Below are 15,748 nucleotides of genomic sequence, written 5' to 3'. Positions count from 1 at the left end.
TTATTACACAATAAAGGCAGAGATCAAAATAAATTTAACCATACCTAAAGGTACAGATGGATTGAAATACTTAGTACAGAGCAAAGGTGTGGGGAAATTTTGATGTATTTCGGTCAGTGCCGTACAGAAAGTATACAAATTCCGTTCTCTTCAAATCGAACTGCTTATGTAAGAGTAGTGTGAGTGTTCACAATGTACATTAGAGTAACTGCGGGTATTGTGCTATAGGCGGGTAATGTGGTATACCAGATTTATTCGAAAACTAAAGACGTGGAAATAACGGGACCAAGTTAGATATTTCGGCATTCTCAGAATCTTAAGAAAGCGTGATTTGGTTTGTGTTTTGCAAGGCATACAGTGTGTCAGTTGTAAAAAAATCGCGTGGTCGTGTGGTTGGCATTTTCTTGTGTTCAGTGGAAAATTTCTGGCAAATAAAAATCCTGTGCTTTAAACTGCATTTATTCATCGGAGAGTAATAAGAGAGTTTAATACTACTGAAGCATATAAGCAATATTTTTGTATTTTTGGTCGATATTTAATTATTCAAAATTAATTTGTTCAAACTCTAATGCGGCTATTGTGGTATAGGTAAAGGCGGCTAAAGTGGTATAGTGTACCATATCACCCTCTCGATCAAAAAAATGTCGAAGAAAAGTGAAATACGAAAATGGAAAGCAAAGGATATGAAAAAAGCTATCCAAGCGGTTAGAAAAGGTGAAATGGGTATTCTCTTGGCTTCCAAGACATTTAGTGTCGCCCATACCACTCTGCAGCGCATGTCAAGAAGCGAAAAATCCATCGAGGAGCTGTTGACAAGTAAACTTGGCCGGGCTCCGATTTTAACAGCGGAAATTGAAAATGACTTAGTTAAATATTTACTAGAAATGGAGTCAAGGTACTGGGGACTAACACGCGCAGACGTGCGGTCATTGTGTTATCAAATTGCCACAAGAAACAACATTCCCAATAAGTTCTCCGTTATTAAAGAGTGCGCTGGCAAGGATTGGCTAAAAGGCTTCTGTAACCGACACCGAAATGTTCTGAGTTTTCGAAAGCCAACTGGAACAAGCGTCGACCGTGCACGTGGTTTTTCTCGAGAAAATGTTGATATATTTTTCAAATTGCTGGAAGAAGAAAACGCAAAACGTAATTTTCCGCCTACTCGTATCTGGAACGTTGACGAAACCGGAATATCAGTAGTTCCTTCGCAGCAGCCACAAATAATCGCTCGGAAAGGAAAAAAACAGATTGGAACAATGACTTCAGCTGAGCGAGGATCGCTTGTTACAGTCATCACTTGCATGAGCCCAGGAGGTGGTTTCGTACCACCATTTTTCATCTTTTCACGAAAAAACCATAACCCTCTTCTAATGAAAGACGCTCGCCCTGGCTCAAACTCGGCGTGCCATTTGTCTGGATGGGTTCAGATTCCCATCTTCACGAAATGGTTCCGGCATTTTTTAAGCGTAACGAAACCATCTCCGTCTGAACCCCTACTTCTTATATTAGATGGGCATTATAGCCACACACGCAATATAGAAGTTATTGATCTAGCTCGCGAACACAATATAACTATACTTTCTTTGCCACCCCACTCAACACACAAACTTGAACCGATGGATAAGGCTTTTATGGGACCTTTTAAGAAGTACTAGAAGAGGGCAGAAAAGTTACACATTTTGATATCGCAGGACTATTTACTAAGGCTTATTTGAGGGTTCAAACTGGACAAATTGCAATAAATGGTTTTAAAGCCACGGGGATTTATCCGTTTGACTAACATTTTTCACAGATGCAGATTTTATAGCTGGGAACTCATCATCATCAGGTACAATTCAGTTTTAAATATAAAAAATCTTGCTAGATATATTGTCTTCTCAGAGGATCCAGTTGAAGCTATAAATTCAACGACAGAAGAAACCCCAGAGCATCAACCATGGAAATTGAGCCTGAAATTCGTAAGTTTCGCAATAAAATCTATGGAAATTTTAGGAACGCTATTTAATTTGTTTATAGAAGCAAGCACAAGGCGAGGACTCATTACTCCCTGGGAAATATCTCCACCACCAAAGCTACGAGATCCTCCACCTAATCGGAAAGGCCGGAAAACAGAGGCAACTGTTTTAACAACTTCGCCTTATAAGTGTAATTTGTTACAGAGCATTGAAAGCATTAACAGAAAACGCAATGCTCCGGTTAATCCATCCCCAAAACCTTCTAATAAAAAAATTTTTCTTCCAAATCGTTAATTGACTCGTATTCAAGTGACAGTGAAGAGGAGTTTCCAGACGTTCCACCAACAAAAGAATCCTCTTGCAACTACTGTGGCAAAATTTATGTGGAGGATATAATAATGAAGTCTTGGACCTCTTGTCTGCAGTGCGAACAAATTTGGGCCCACGAAAAGTGTATTCCCAATCGAAGTGCTATTTTTCTTTGCGATTCTTGAAAGTAATACTCTTACAAGTGTTATGCATTTTATTGTTGCGTTTTTTGTCAATTGAAGTTTAAAATATTTTCGTTCAATATGTTTTAATTCAGCTCATAATCCTTTTTTAAATGGTTCGCAATAAAATTTTAGTTATCAATCAAAAGTAACTGACTTATTATTAAAGGCATCATTTGCGGGTAATACCACATTACTATACTATACCACATTACCAGAATAAGGTATACCACATTACCCGCCAATTTCTTCAAGCGTTTGTTTCCGTCTTTTGCAGTACTTTCTTAAATATTTCTGAAACTCGCGGCTCTAAGGCTTTTGAAGCTAGGTTTATTTGAACTTAATAACGGTAGCATATTATTGGTAAATTTTCATTCAAATCAAATAAAATTTAACGATTTTATAGACGACAATAAAATGGGTATACAACAATACCAGCAGTTCCTCTACCTAAAACTTAGCTCTTTTACGTACTTAACTTAACCCGAACGGGTTTTTCTTCCACGGCGATTCTACTTAAAATTATTTACTTAAAGTTTTTCTGAACCATTTGGAACAACCATTTATAATAGCAGTTTTGAGAACCAGTCAAAAATGTATATTTAAGTAGTAGGTTTTTTGTACTCATCGCATAACCTCATTCAAACTAAGCCCCCTCAATAAACCTAAGATGGAGCTGGGTTGGACTGAGTGTATGTCCCTTTCTTCTGGATGCATGCGGCCGAGATATCAATAGCATCACATTCGAGAAGAAGGTATGCTGGAGTTTTCGGGGGTTGGCCACAAAAACGACATGAGTCAGTGGACCATATCCCCAGTTTGAGCAGATCTCCTGTGGCCTGTGAAAGTTCACTGAAAATTTGCTCTCTATTTAAGATGATATCTGCACATAAACATATGGCATATATTTACGCCTAGAAGATGCTGGGAAAACTAGCCGTCGATTCAGACCGCTTTGTTTTGGGGTCATATAATACAGCGCCTATGTCTTCAGATGTCCTTGAGCTATCTGTATACCAGTGGGAGTTTCCTTTTGAGAGCACCTTACTTTATCGTCCAGTTCGATTCTGAAGGCTCTCCTCAAATTTTATAAATTTAGTCATACCATCCGTGGGTAGCTGGGTTCCTCCAACGGTTCCATACTCATGGCTGAGATCACTTTTCCTTTACCTTCCCAAGCCATATTAAACAAAGCGCGCTTGGCTGAATGTCCAATAATTGTGTGAAGCGGTGTCAGCTCTAGCATCACCTCCATCGCAACTGTAGAGCAGATGCGCATTGCTCCCGTGATGCACACACATGCTAAGCACTGAAGCTTAGTTAGTGCTGCCCGTACTGTCGAGAGGGCGGCCATTGATGCCCACGCATTTTTTCGATAAGCTGCGAGTTTTTACCTAACTTTGCCTACCACATCAACAAAAGTTCCGAGCTGGATCGGTATAGCACGATGCGGTCGATGCCGTGTTCCGTTGTGCAATAAGTTTTTTAATTCTTCCTTAACAGTTCTTCTCATACCTTTGTTTTATTTGCCTCAAATCTAGAAACCATAACGAAAATTTCAATAAAACAAAAGCAAACCAATTTAGTTTTAACTTCTTTTACACTTTTTGCGTAATTTGATTTGATTTGAAAATATTACCTTAGTAAATTTGACTTCTCGTGGAAGGTTTGTCATTTTCACATAGTCACGACTTTTATCCCGCGAGAGTCTGGCACGGTGAAGAAAATTAAGATATCATTGTCCTTGGCGATACAGAAAAAAATGACGGTTACGACACTTCGAACATTGTTCACCACAAATTTATAGACAAATTTGACCTTTATTATATTTTCGACAATATCAGATTCACTTAGTTTTTTTTACCTTATCTCCTCTGAAATAAAACTTAATATGATAATTATGCCACTGGATATCGAGCCCTCGCTAACTCAAAAACACGCAGTAAAAGATGTACGCGCAAATTATAGGTATATTAGGCCGGGTCGATTTGTGGGGAGGCGAAAAAATCGCCCATTGCTCTGTGAAAATCATATTCTAGGGATCAAAATAAGAAACTTTGCCGAAGGAACCATACCTCTAAAACGAATTCTGATGTCCCCCAATTTGGGTCGAACTTTTTAGTTTCTTTTCTCATGTAAAGGCCAAAAATGGTGATATTTTGAAATGATTGTATGGGGAACCCCCCAGGGGTAATCCAGGGGGTGTGCCACTGGCATGGGTGGATCGGCCGTCCAAAGTTAGTGGGGGTCGGTCAAACATTTGGACTCGATTGGAGCACTTTAAATGGGTCAAAGTGGGATTTTTTAAAATTTGCCCCTACCCAAAAGTTGGACCTAAGGTATATAACTATATACATATGTACTTCCTTGTAAAAACATATTAAACAATTTATGTCAATTACATTTATGTATATCTCTATATATATGTATGTACGCAACTCCTTTTTGTGGCATGCATGTTGATGTTGTTCCGCAAATGGAGGGGTCTACAGTTTTAAGCCGACTTCGAACGGCAAATGGTTGTTTTTTTTTTATGAGGAGCTTTGCCATGGCAGAAATACACTCGCCTCTCGAAGGGAGACCGCTATTAAACAATACTTCTTCTATCCTTTGGTGTTTCTTGCACGGAGATTCGAACCTGCGCCATAACTTCTCTTCTTCTTCTTAATTGGCGCTATAACCGCTTACGCGATTTTGGTCGAGTTTAACAAAGCGCGCCAGTTGTTTCTTTCTCGTGCTAACCGGCGCCAGTTGGACACACCAAGTGAAGCCAAGTCCTTCTCCACCTGATCTTTCCAACGCAGAGGAGGCCGCCCTCTTCCTCTGCTACCACCAGCTGGTACCGCATCGAATACTTTCAAAGCCGGAGCGTTCGTATCCATTCGGACGACATGACCCAGCCAACGTAGCCGCTGGATCTTTATTCGTTGCGCTATGTCTATGTCGTCGTAAAGCTCATACAGCTCATCGTTCCATCGTCTGCGATATTCGCCATTGCCAACGTGCAAAGGTCCAAAAATCTTACGCAGAATCTTTCTCTTAAATACTCCAAGCGTCGCTTCATCGGATGTTGTCATCGTCCACGCTTCTGCGCCATACGTTAGGACGGGCATGATGAGAGTCTTGTAGGGTGTTAGTTTTGTTCGTCGAGAGAGGACTCTACTGCTCAGTTGCCTACTTAGTCCAAAGTAGCACTTGTTGGCAAGAGAGATTCTACGTTGGATTTCAAGGCTGACATTGTTATCGGTGTTAATGCTGGTTCCTAAATAGGCGAAGTCTTTTACAACCTCGAAATTATAACTGTCTACAGTGACGTGGGTGCCGATACGCGAGTGCGCCGACTGTTTGTTTGAAGACAGGAGGTATTTCGTTTTGTCCTCGTTCACCACCAGACCCATTCGCTTTGCCTCTTTATCCAGTTTGGAGAAGGCAGCACTTACAGCGCGGTTGTTAAGGCCAATGATGTCAATATCATCGGCATACGCCAACAATTGTACGCTCTTATAAAATATTGTGCCTGAGCGATTAAGTTCTGCGGCTCGTACGATGCTCTCCAACATCAGGTTAAAGAAGTCACACGACAGCGAGTCACCCTGTCTGAAACCTCGTTTGGTATCAAACGGCTCGGAGAGGTCCTTCCCAATTCTGACGGCGCTGCTAGTGTTGAGCAACGTCATCTTGCATAGTCGTATTAGTTTTGCGGGGATACCAAATTCAGACATCGCGGCATACAGATAACTCCTTTTCGTACTGTCGTATGCAGCTTTGAAGTCGACGAAAAGATGGTGTGTGTCGATTCTCCTTTCATGGGTCTTCTTCGGCGGCGGTACGTAGAGAACGAGAAATGAGGCGAAACATTCCAGGATAGCCATAACTTCTCACGCTCGTGAAAAATACAAGTTCTTTTTTTTATTTTTGGCTATTAGTGTTAGTTTTACCTATCAAAAGCAGTTGGAAGAGACTAACTCTTAGGTGCCCAGTTAATAAAATTAGTTAAATACCCACATCCAATATAATTTGTATTATTCTATTTGGCAATATTTGCATATATGTACTATACATGTAAACAATGATTTTATTTCATATGTCCGCAAGGGCTTCCAAAGGTAAACCAATTCCTGTCTGCAAAATTTAAACATTTGGACAGGAAGCTTAAGTCCACGGGTCCAACATACGGCTACCAAAAGAATCGCCGCCAACCTGCTTGCAATAAAATGTAATATGGAAGTAATACGGTTTCCTGCCGGAAGAAGAATCACAATACCAAGCGCTTTCTCTGGATTTGCCCGGCGTTCGCTAAGCTGAACGTTAGAAGTGTTGAGAATAAATCAGATTCCAGTCTCAGACCCTCTCTCTCTCTCTCTCTCTCTCTCTCTCTCTCTCTGTTTCCCCTACCCGTACCTTTCAAGGGGCGTTTTTCTCTGCGTTCTTGTTGATCTCCTGACCAAATGTATAAAACTGAACAGGTAAAATTCTGTATTTAATATACCTGTAATATAGAAAATACTCGTACCTTATGCTTGACCGCATTTATCTTGCTAACATACTTGAGCAATTTCTTCTTGCAAATATTTTACTTAGAAGGAGCCTTGCACGAATACCTTACAATGTGCATATTCATATTTGAGCATACTCACATACAATTATATTGTATTCTGTACGAAACTCGCTTCCTTATTAAACTATCACGGCAGGCAAGATATTGCAGTCAAAATAAATCTGCAGGAAGGGAGTATTCAACGTTTCATCCAAATAGAGCAGATATGGAGCTCTTTACTCGCATTTATGTTTTATTGGAATATCGAGCGAATGCATGTAGCTGGCGCGTATGTAAATAAAACACATTATTGTATTTATCTCAACTCTTGCATGAGGCAATACATGCATAAGCTCGTTTTATGCTTAGCAAGCTGGCTTATTGGCTCGTCCACAGGGACGCCTGACTGCTTGGTATCTTCATTGCTGTCTGTTGGCTGTTTGTTAAAAGAGCACTTTAGAAGCTGAGTGGTGGCGTAATATGTATTTACGCCTGCAGCGAGAATAATGTTTAGTGACCAACGCTCAAGAGCTGCTGCTGCTGTTGATACTCGTACTCGAACTCTTTGGTTGTGTGTGGAGCGAAGCTTAGGCATTGCAGGTGGACGATGAGCATTTTGTTAGCTGTTTGTTAGTTTAGCTGCTTCTTCAAGCTACTGTTGCTGTTGTTGCTGATTGTGTTGTTGATTTCAATGCTGCCACTGTTTACTTTTTTCAGACATGTGTCGAATGTGGTTTGCCGCTTCTAAGTGCTGACGTAAATTTGTGTAAGTTCCTTAGGAAATTTCAATAAATCTGAAGTTTCAAATATTTCAGATTACGTCCTAAAAGTTAGTTATGCTGAAATACTGACGCAAAAGTAAACAATCACCTACAAACACCAAAACTTAGTGAGTGAGTGTAGGAAAAGCCGAAAATTTGCTTAAGGACAAACTCTAGAGTCGAAAGTAATAAAGGCAGAGAGCGAACGAAAGGATAAGTAAAAAAGTATTACATATTTCTGAAATCACTTACTTATCTACTTATAAGTACATATGTATGTATTTGTGTAAGTTAGCAGAAGTGGATTACCACTTTTTCAATAAATTATGCGAAGGTGCAACGTCTTGATTTTTAAGAAAGCTGCTCAAATATTTGACAAAATTTGGAAATTTAAGTTGTTAAATATTCAAGAGGAATTTATACCATGACACATACTCTCAAATGTCATGAAGTCATGAAAAAAACTTTCTTTTTTGTTTGTCCAGATCTGGCAGAAAACGTGCATTCATAAATACAGAACGTACGCAGTATCTCTTCCTCGCCGTCCTTGCGGACTATCATTACATTTCAAGTTCCTATATCCTTCCTCCTGAAGGAGTCCCAAAACAAAGAACAGAAGCCATTTTTGGTACATTTGTTTCAAGTCTTTGAGCCTGAGACTACTAAACTAAAGAGGCACTAGTAGTAATCGGACATACGGTCATATTGTAAGGCATAAATACTTTGAGCCCAGACTGTACGCAGTCTCATTTGGTCAGTAGCGAGTAGTTTGAAATGATTTGATGAGATAAGTGCAAATCAAGGTTTAGTTAAATCTTCATGAACAAATCTTTTGGCTTCTACTAAGGCACACCAGCTGACAGGATGAGTTGACTACATAATCATGTTGAGTGAAGAACGTTGGTAAAATTGGTATATGAGTCATGAATTCTATTTATAGTATTAGCAGTTTTAGATGTAATGAAAGAGGTTGTTAATCTTTCTTTATTTCCCGCCCAAATCTTTCATGTATAGTCAGTAGTTAAGTTTGACTTCGTCATTACTTAATGTAGACTCAGATTCTTCACCTCAATTATATTTAGCAGAGAGAAAAAAATTATATTTTGATTTGCGCATTGATCCCAATACTAAATATTTTATTACAATAAATTTTAAATTTTTTATATTTTTATACAAATAATTGTTATCTTTGATTTACTAAATAAATAGATCTAACTAAATTTTTAACTAATTTTAATTATTATTGAGTTAATTATAATAATTAATAATTTATATTTATTGTTTTGATTTTATATAAAAAGTTAAATTCATTAACACTAACTTCAATATCAATGTTATTCAGTGCCTCTGTTGCTGCCTTGCCAATTAGTTTAAAATTCGCAATACATTTGTAGGGACAGGTAACATTTTATTTCGGCATTTAAATGCTTCACTATAATCTGCAATGCAGGAAGCCTCACACCCATAGAAGGCAGCATATGAATTTATCTTCATCATTAACGCTTTAACCCTTTCGGACCTATTGGGACACATACGTCCCAGCAAAAGTTTTCTTATAACGATAGTCTAAATTTTCCATTAAAACTCATCGAAAACTGCCCTGTCTGGTAGAGTGAGGTTCACGTAACGGTTTTGTGCTTTTTATGCTAAAATAGTAAACAGATGCCGCTCAGTTTGCTTCTAAATGTGACTGCGCTTGAATCAATTTCTATTTTCTTGTGAATATTCCATTTTTTCAGTAAAAATAAGTGTAAAAAATAGTAGATTTTACTAAAACTTATTTCGAATTAGATCACCGTAATTGGGAAAGTTAATTAATGTATATTAGCATTATTTCAGTTTCTAAGTCTTATTTCGATTAATTTTATTTATGGGATCTACAGGGTGGCTGATGAATTTTGCCACATTAAGAAACTCAAATAACTTTTTTTTTAGTGTATGGAATTCATTTATTTTTTTTTCAAGTTGAAGGTCATTAAATTTTATTAAATGTAGCTTAACTAGTTTTAAAAATATTCGAATTTAAATGCCTCCCATGGTCGTTGACACAAGTGCGGCATCTTAGTAAAAAGTTGTTCATTGCTGCTTTGAGAGTTGCGACAGGAATAGCCGCAATTGTTGCCCGAATGGATTGTTTTAGTTCATCCAAATTTGTTGGCTTTGTTTTATAAACTTCTTGTTTAAATAAACCCCACAAGAAAAAGTCAGGTGCAGTAAGGTCAGGAGACCTGGGGGGCCAACGAAATTCGGAGTTTCTTGAAATCAGTTTATTGGGAAATTTTCGTCGCAACTCTGTCATAACAGTCTGGGCTATGTGAGACGTTGCCCCATCTTGTTGAAACCACACAGAGTTGAAAGGAACTCTCTTTCGGCGTAGTTCTGGAAAGAAAAATTCTTTCAGCACTTTCAAATAACGGTCTTCAGTAACCGTAACGGTGTGACCATTTTCTTCAAAAAAATAAGGCCCGACAATACAGCGTGAAGAAACCGCACACCACACTGTCACGCGAAGAGGATGCAATTCCGTCTCGTGGAGTATCTGTGGGTTAGAAGTACTCCATATTCGACAATTTTGTTTGTTCACATTGCCGTTTAAATCGAAATGGGCCTCATCAGACATGAAAAGGCAGTTTAACATGTTTTGGTCTTCTTCCACCAATTGCAGGATCTTCTGGCAGGATCTGGCAAATCTGTCGACTGACACCAAGTTGAGCAGATAAGCTTCTTGTAGAAACCCTTGGATCGTTTTCTCCGTCCGAACTGGTGGGTTTCGATGATAAGGCCTTCTTGCGACTGTTCCTTGCTCAGCAAAATTATTCACCAGTCTCATTATGGTCCATCTGCTCGGGGGATCGCCGCCAAACATCCGCCTGTACTCTCTCTGTACCAAAACTACGGACTCCAGTGCGTGATAGCGGCGGACTATCCAAATTCTTGTTTGCGTGTCCCAGTTATCCATTTTAATAAATTTTAAAGATTAATCTGCAAATTAAAACAGAAATGGAACAGATAACTTAAAAAGAAAAAAAGTTATTCAATTTTTTTTTGGTAGCGGCTTTCATCAGCCACCCTGTATGTGTCCCGCTAGGTTTATTTATTGGTATAAATATGTCCCGTTTAGAGCTTGTCGACATTCTCTAAACCTTGAAATATGTCGAGAAAATTAAATGAAGAGGATATATTATCTGACTCAGTATTACACATTTTCGGTAAAACGTTTCCTAGAAGCTTGGTTATTTACATAGCACAGTGAACAAACGAGCGCCTCGAGCTATTGCATTGCAGCTCGTACCGACAGCCCTTATCAAAGCAATGAAGAATCAATGACAAAATTCAAAGGGCGTTCATCTCTGAAGCAGTATATGCCACTGAAACCAACAAAGAGAGGTATAAAAATGTGGATGCGTTGCGATTTCTAGACAGGTTATTGTTATGACTTTAACATTTACTGTGGAAAAGAAGAAGGGCCTACTATTGGAACGCTAGGTGAACGAGTAGTTAAAACCTTGGTAAGCACCATACGAGAACCAGATGTCACATTATGTTTTGATCGCCTTTTTACAAGCGTTAACCTTTTAGAAAGTTTTTCCTTTCCTGTGCTTGGAACTTGTATGGCAAATAGGAAAAATTGTCCAAAGATAACACAAAAAAAAATTGAAAAAAGGGGAAGCGGTGTTCAGGAGCAGCAGCTCTGGACTAATGTACACGAAATGGCTGGATACAAAAGAATTTATCCTCCTAAGCAACTGCCACGATGATGAAATGACAACCATAGGAAAAAAGCAGAGGGATGGCCAAACAATACCTACACCATGTCCTAAGATGATACAGTTTTATCGCGAAATTATGGGAGGAGTCGATAGAGCAGATCAAATGGCCAGCTTATATGATTTGAACCGAAAATCCAATAAGTGGTGGCAGACAATTTTTTATCGACTTTTGATGATGTCCGTTGTGAATTCATGGATTGATTTTACAGTAATTTTGGCAGAAGAGCTGATTGCCGAAGGTCAGAAAACGGCCTCCAACATTCGTAGTGGAAGGTCTGGTTACATTTCCAAAAATGAAAAAGACTAATGGAAAGTCCGCTACTCATCTAAACAATATGTGAAGAATATGAGGGCCACTATGCAAGAATTATTTAGCTCATTATCATAAGCGTTGATTGCTGTAATATCTGAATGAGATATACATAATTTCAACTAATTTTTGTTCAAAATGAAATACAGGGTGGCGCACGAATCGTGCTACAAAAACAAAACGTAATAACTTTTTTTCTGTGTGAGTAATCGGCTTTTTTTTTTTTATTTTGCAGATTAGTATTTAGATTTACAAAAAATGGAGGCTTGGGATACCGAAAAGAAGATCTGGATAGTGCAGCGGTATCATGCTTTGCAGTCCATCATTTCCGTCCAAAGGGAATTTAGGCGGGAGTTTGGCGGCACTCCCCCGAGCAGATGTACCATTATGAGGCTGGTGAACATGTTTGCTGAATCTGGAAGCATCGCACGCAGACCGTACCATCGAGATCCCCATGTTCGGGTCGAAGCCACAATCGCGGCTGTAGCATCGTCAATTCAGGCAAATCCAAGAGTTTCGACTCGTAACTTGTCGGCGCAAATTGGAGTTAGCAGACGGTCATTGCAGCGGATAGTTCATGATGACTTAAACTTGTTTCCGTACAAAGTTCAAATCACAAGCAAATTAAACCCTCTGGATTTGCCTATTCGCCTGGAATTTTGCCAAAAAATTATTGAAATGACCGAAGAAGACAACAACTTCATAAATTGCTTGTTTATGTCTGATGAGGCCCATTTTGATCTAAACGGCAATGTAAACAAGCAAAATTGCCGTATATGGAGTCAATCAAATACGCAAATACTCCATGAGATGGAACTGCACCCGGAACGAGTCACAGTGTGGTGCGCAGTTTCATCAAGGTGCATTGTCGGGCCATACTTCTTCGAAGAAAACGGTGTAACAGCGACTGTAAATGGGGACCGTTATTTAAACATGTTGAAAGAGTTTTTTTATCCAGAACTGCGGCGAAGATGTATCCCTTTTAACAGCATTTCGTTCCAGCAAGATGGAGCAACTGCACATATAGCCAGACCGGTTATGGAGGAGTTCCAACGAAAATTTAGAAATAAATTGATATCCAGAAATTCCACTTTCCGCTGGCCCCCAAGGTCACCTGACCTCACTGCACCAGATTTTTTTTTATGGGGTTATCTCAAACAAGAGGTGTATAAAGCAAAACCAAGTAATTTGACTGAATTGAAGCAGTCCATCACAACAATAATTGAGGCGATCCCGACTTCAACCCTTCAGTGCGCAATGAACAATTTTCTCATCAGGTGTCGCATATGCGTGAATGAGCATGGAGGTCATTTACGTTCTATTATTTTCAAAACTAATTAGTTACATAAAATAAAATTGAATTATCTATACAATAAAAAAACAAAAAGTTAAATACATTGATTAGAAAAAAAGTTATTACGTTTTGTTTTTGTAGCACGATTCGTGCGCCACCCTGTATAATTACACTTAATTTTTTTCAAAATAAATGAAATATCAACATACTTTTAGTTGCTACGAAACATCCAACTAATTATTTGTTATTTATTTATTAGTATGATATAGAGACCTAATGGGACACATATATCCCACCCCCCTAGAGCCCCTGGAGGGGGTGGTGGACTTCCTTTTCAGATTTTCTAATTTCAGGGCTTGTACTGAAGCTAAATATATCACAAAACTCGAAATGTTCCCGCTGGTTGTTTTCCGGGTCGAAAGGGTTAACGTATTTTCAATTTTATGCTGATAATGTTAGGAATTTCCATTCAAAAGTCGCTCTTAGTGAGAGCTCATCGAATTTGTTCCTGATACAAAAACCCCTTCAGCTTCACGTAACAATAAGCTCGGCTACATCACAAACAAATCGATGAGTTTCTTATATTGGTTTGGAGATGTTTTATTTTTGGGGGGCCTCGTCTGGGGAAGACGTCTATGTTTTTAACTTCGGTATATCGTTGTACTCATTTCTTTATGAATGTATTCGATTTCTTCAAATATTTTGCTGCAGATGCAAATAACATTTTTGGACCTTTAGGGTGTGCACATGGCAACACTGCTTCAAACCGCTTTTCAATCGTGGAACTCGTTTGATGAAAACAACGTACGTTTTCTAAATTTCTGTTGCAAAAATGATACGCCTACTTAGCAGCATATACATGCATTTTTTTTAAACGGTACTCTAAATTTGAATTTTGATATTTTTATTGTTTCTTTCGTAAGCTGTAAGGGATGCACAAGTAATAATTTATATACATATGTACGTAGTACATCGACTCAATAATGTATGTAAATTTATATCTCATCAAAAGTTTTTCTTAATATTCGAATGTTTTAAATTCCTGTAAAAAAAAAAAACAAAAAAACAAACTTAACACTGTTAAACTCTATTTTGTAAGAAATTCCATTATATTTATATGTGAGTTCCTACTCGCATACCTCAAATCTTATTACTACATATATGTATGAAAAAATGCAAATATAATGTCATTAGCATAGTTATACGTTTTCTAAGTGAGTACTCGCATTACGTTTTGCATACTTTAGTCCACCAACCAACCACCACCTACTTTCACTTGCCTCAGAGTCCATTGATTGTAGACTAATTAACTTAAGTTGCACCCCGCTGACCGTTGCATTATAATTAAATATACGAAGTGCCAGAGCGAATATGGCATGAGAACTTGAAAACATCTGCTTACGTAAATATTACTTATACAGTATCCAGTTTTATTACTCTCGTTGCTAGTGTAGGTGTTGTCGGCAATGGTTATAGCGTTGGTGTTGGCTTCGCTTTCAGTGTCGACGTTCAGTGTGTTGGTGTTAATGCGTTTCGTTGTCGGTTTCACACCTTGTTGCGGTTAAGGCAATCCCAGCCGAAGTTGACATACTTACAAAGAGCACACAAGCCCACTCTCTATACATGTATGTGTATCTGGATGTGTATACTACTTTTCAGCCTGCTTAGCCTACCTTAACCTACCTCTAATACTTGGCGTATGTGGGACGATGTGACAGTACGGACTGTGAAATATTGACCGGCAAAGTAAATTGAGCTTTTCACCACCTCTATCAAACTTTTGTCCTTATCGTACCTGCACTGCTCGTGAAGCACATTACAATGGCAGCTGAGAGGACATCACACGACACTTCGGAGAGAATTTGATACATTTCAGAGACCGTCACATTTGAGAGACCGAGAGTGTGGTAGAAAGAGTGTTTGTAAGTGAAAGTCAGCACAGCTTACCTGTCGCTCTGTCATTGAGTTATGCGTTGGCTTCAAAATTAAATGAACCGACAAGCGAACGAATTTAGGTTAGTGTATAAATATTTTTCCACCCGAAACACATTTAAGGGATTTCATTCAGTTTCAGTATCAGTTCAAATGACCTTTCCCAAGCGTAAAATGCTTACGACTGACTGCCAGTGGTGGGTATTTAAATTAAAAAATGAGCTTTCAGGGAATATTTTTTTCTGCCTTGAACTCAAATTAAATTGTTGTATGTATGTATGCATGAACATTTGTATGTTTAATAGTCTCGTGTCGCGTATATTTTCTTTTTGTTAATCAATATAAAGTTTTAAATTTAATGAAAGTTACAAAAAAAATTAGTTGACAGATTTATTCATTTTATTGCCTTTATCTTTTATAGTAATGCCTCTTTAACTCGCTAATGGAACAACAATGTCTGTTACCTACTATCCCATTCATATGGGCATTTTCACGGTAACTTACGCACCATTTGTACGCTTTTAAGTGCGTCCAAAACAATGAAGACAAAGAAAAAGTTTATATATATTGATATTGTTTTAAAGGGCTGACGGAGTGCTAGATTTTAATATATACGGGTGTTGCAGGCAAAAGCAACAATGGCTCAAAATACGAGGCTTCCGAAATTATAATAAACAACACTTTAAGTTCACTGTATT

The sequence above is a fragment of the Anastrepha ludens genome, chromosome 3 (genome assembly GCF_028408465.1).
Source record: "Anastrepha ludens isolate Willacy chromosome 3, idAnaLude1.1, whole genome shotgun sequence".
NCBI lineage: Eukaryota > Metazoa > Arthropoda > Insecta > Diptera > Tephritidae > Anastrepha > Anastrepha ludens.
This window is presented reverse-complemented; position numbering follows the sequence as displayed.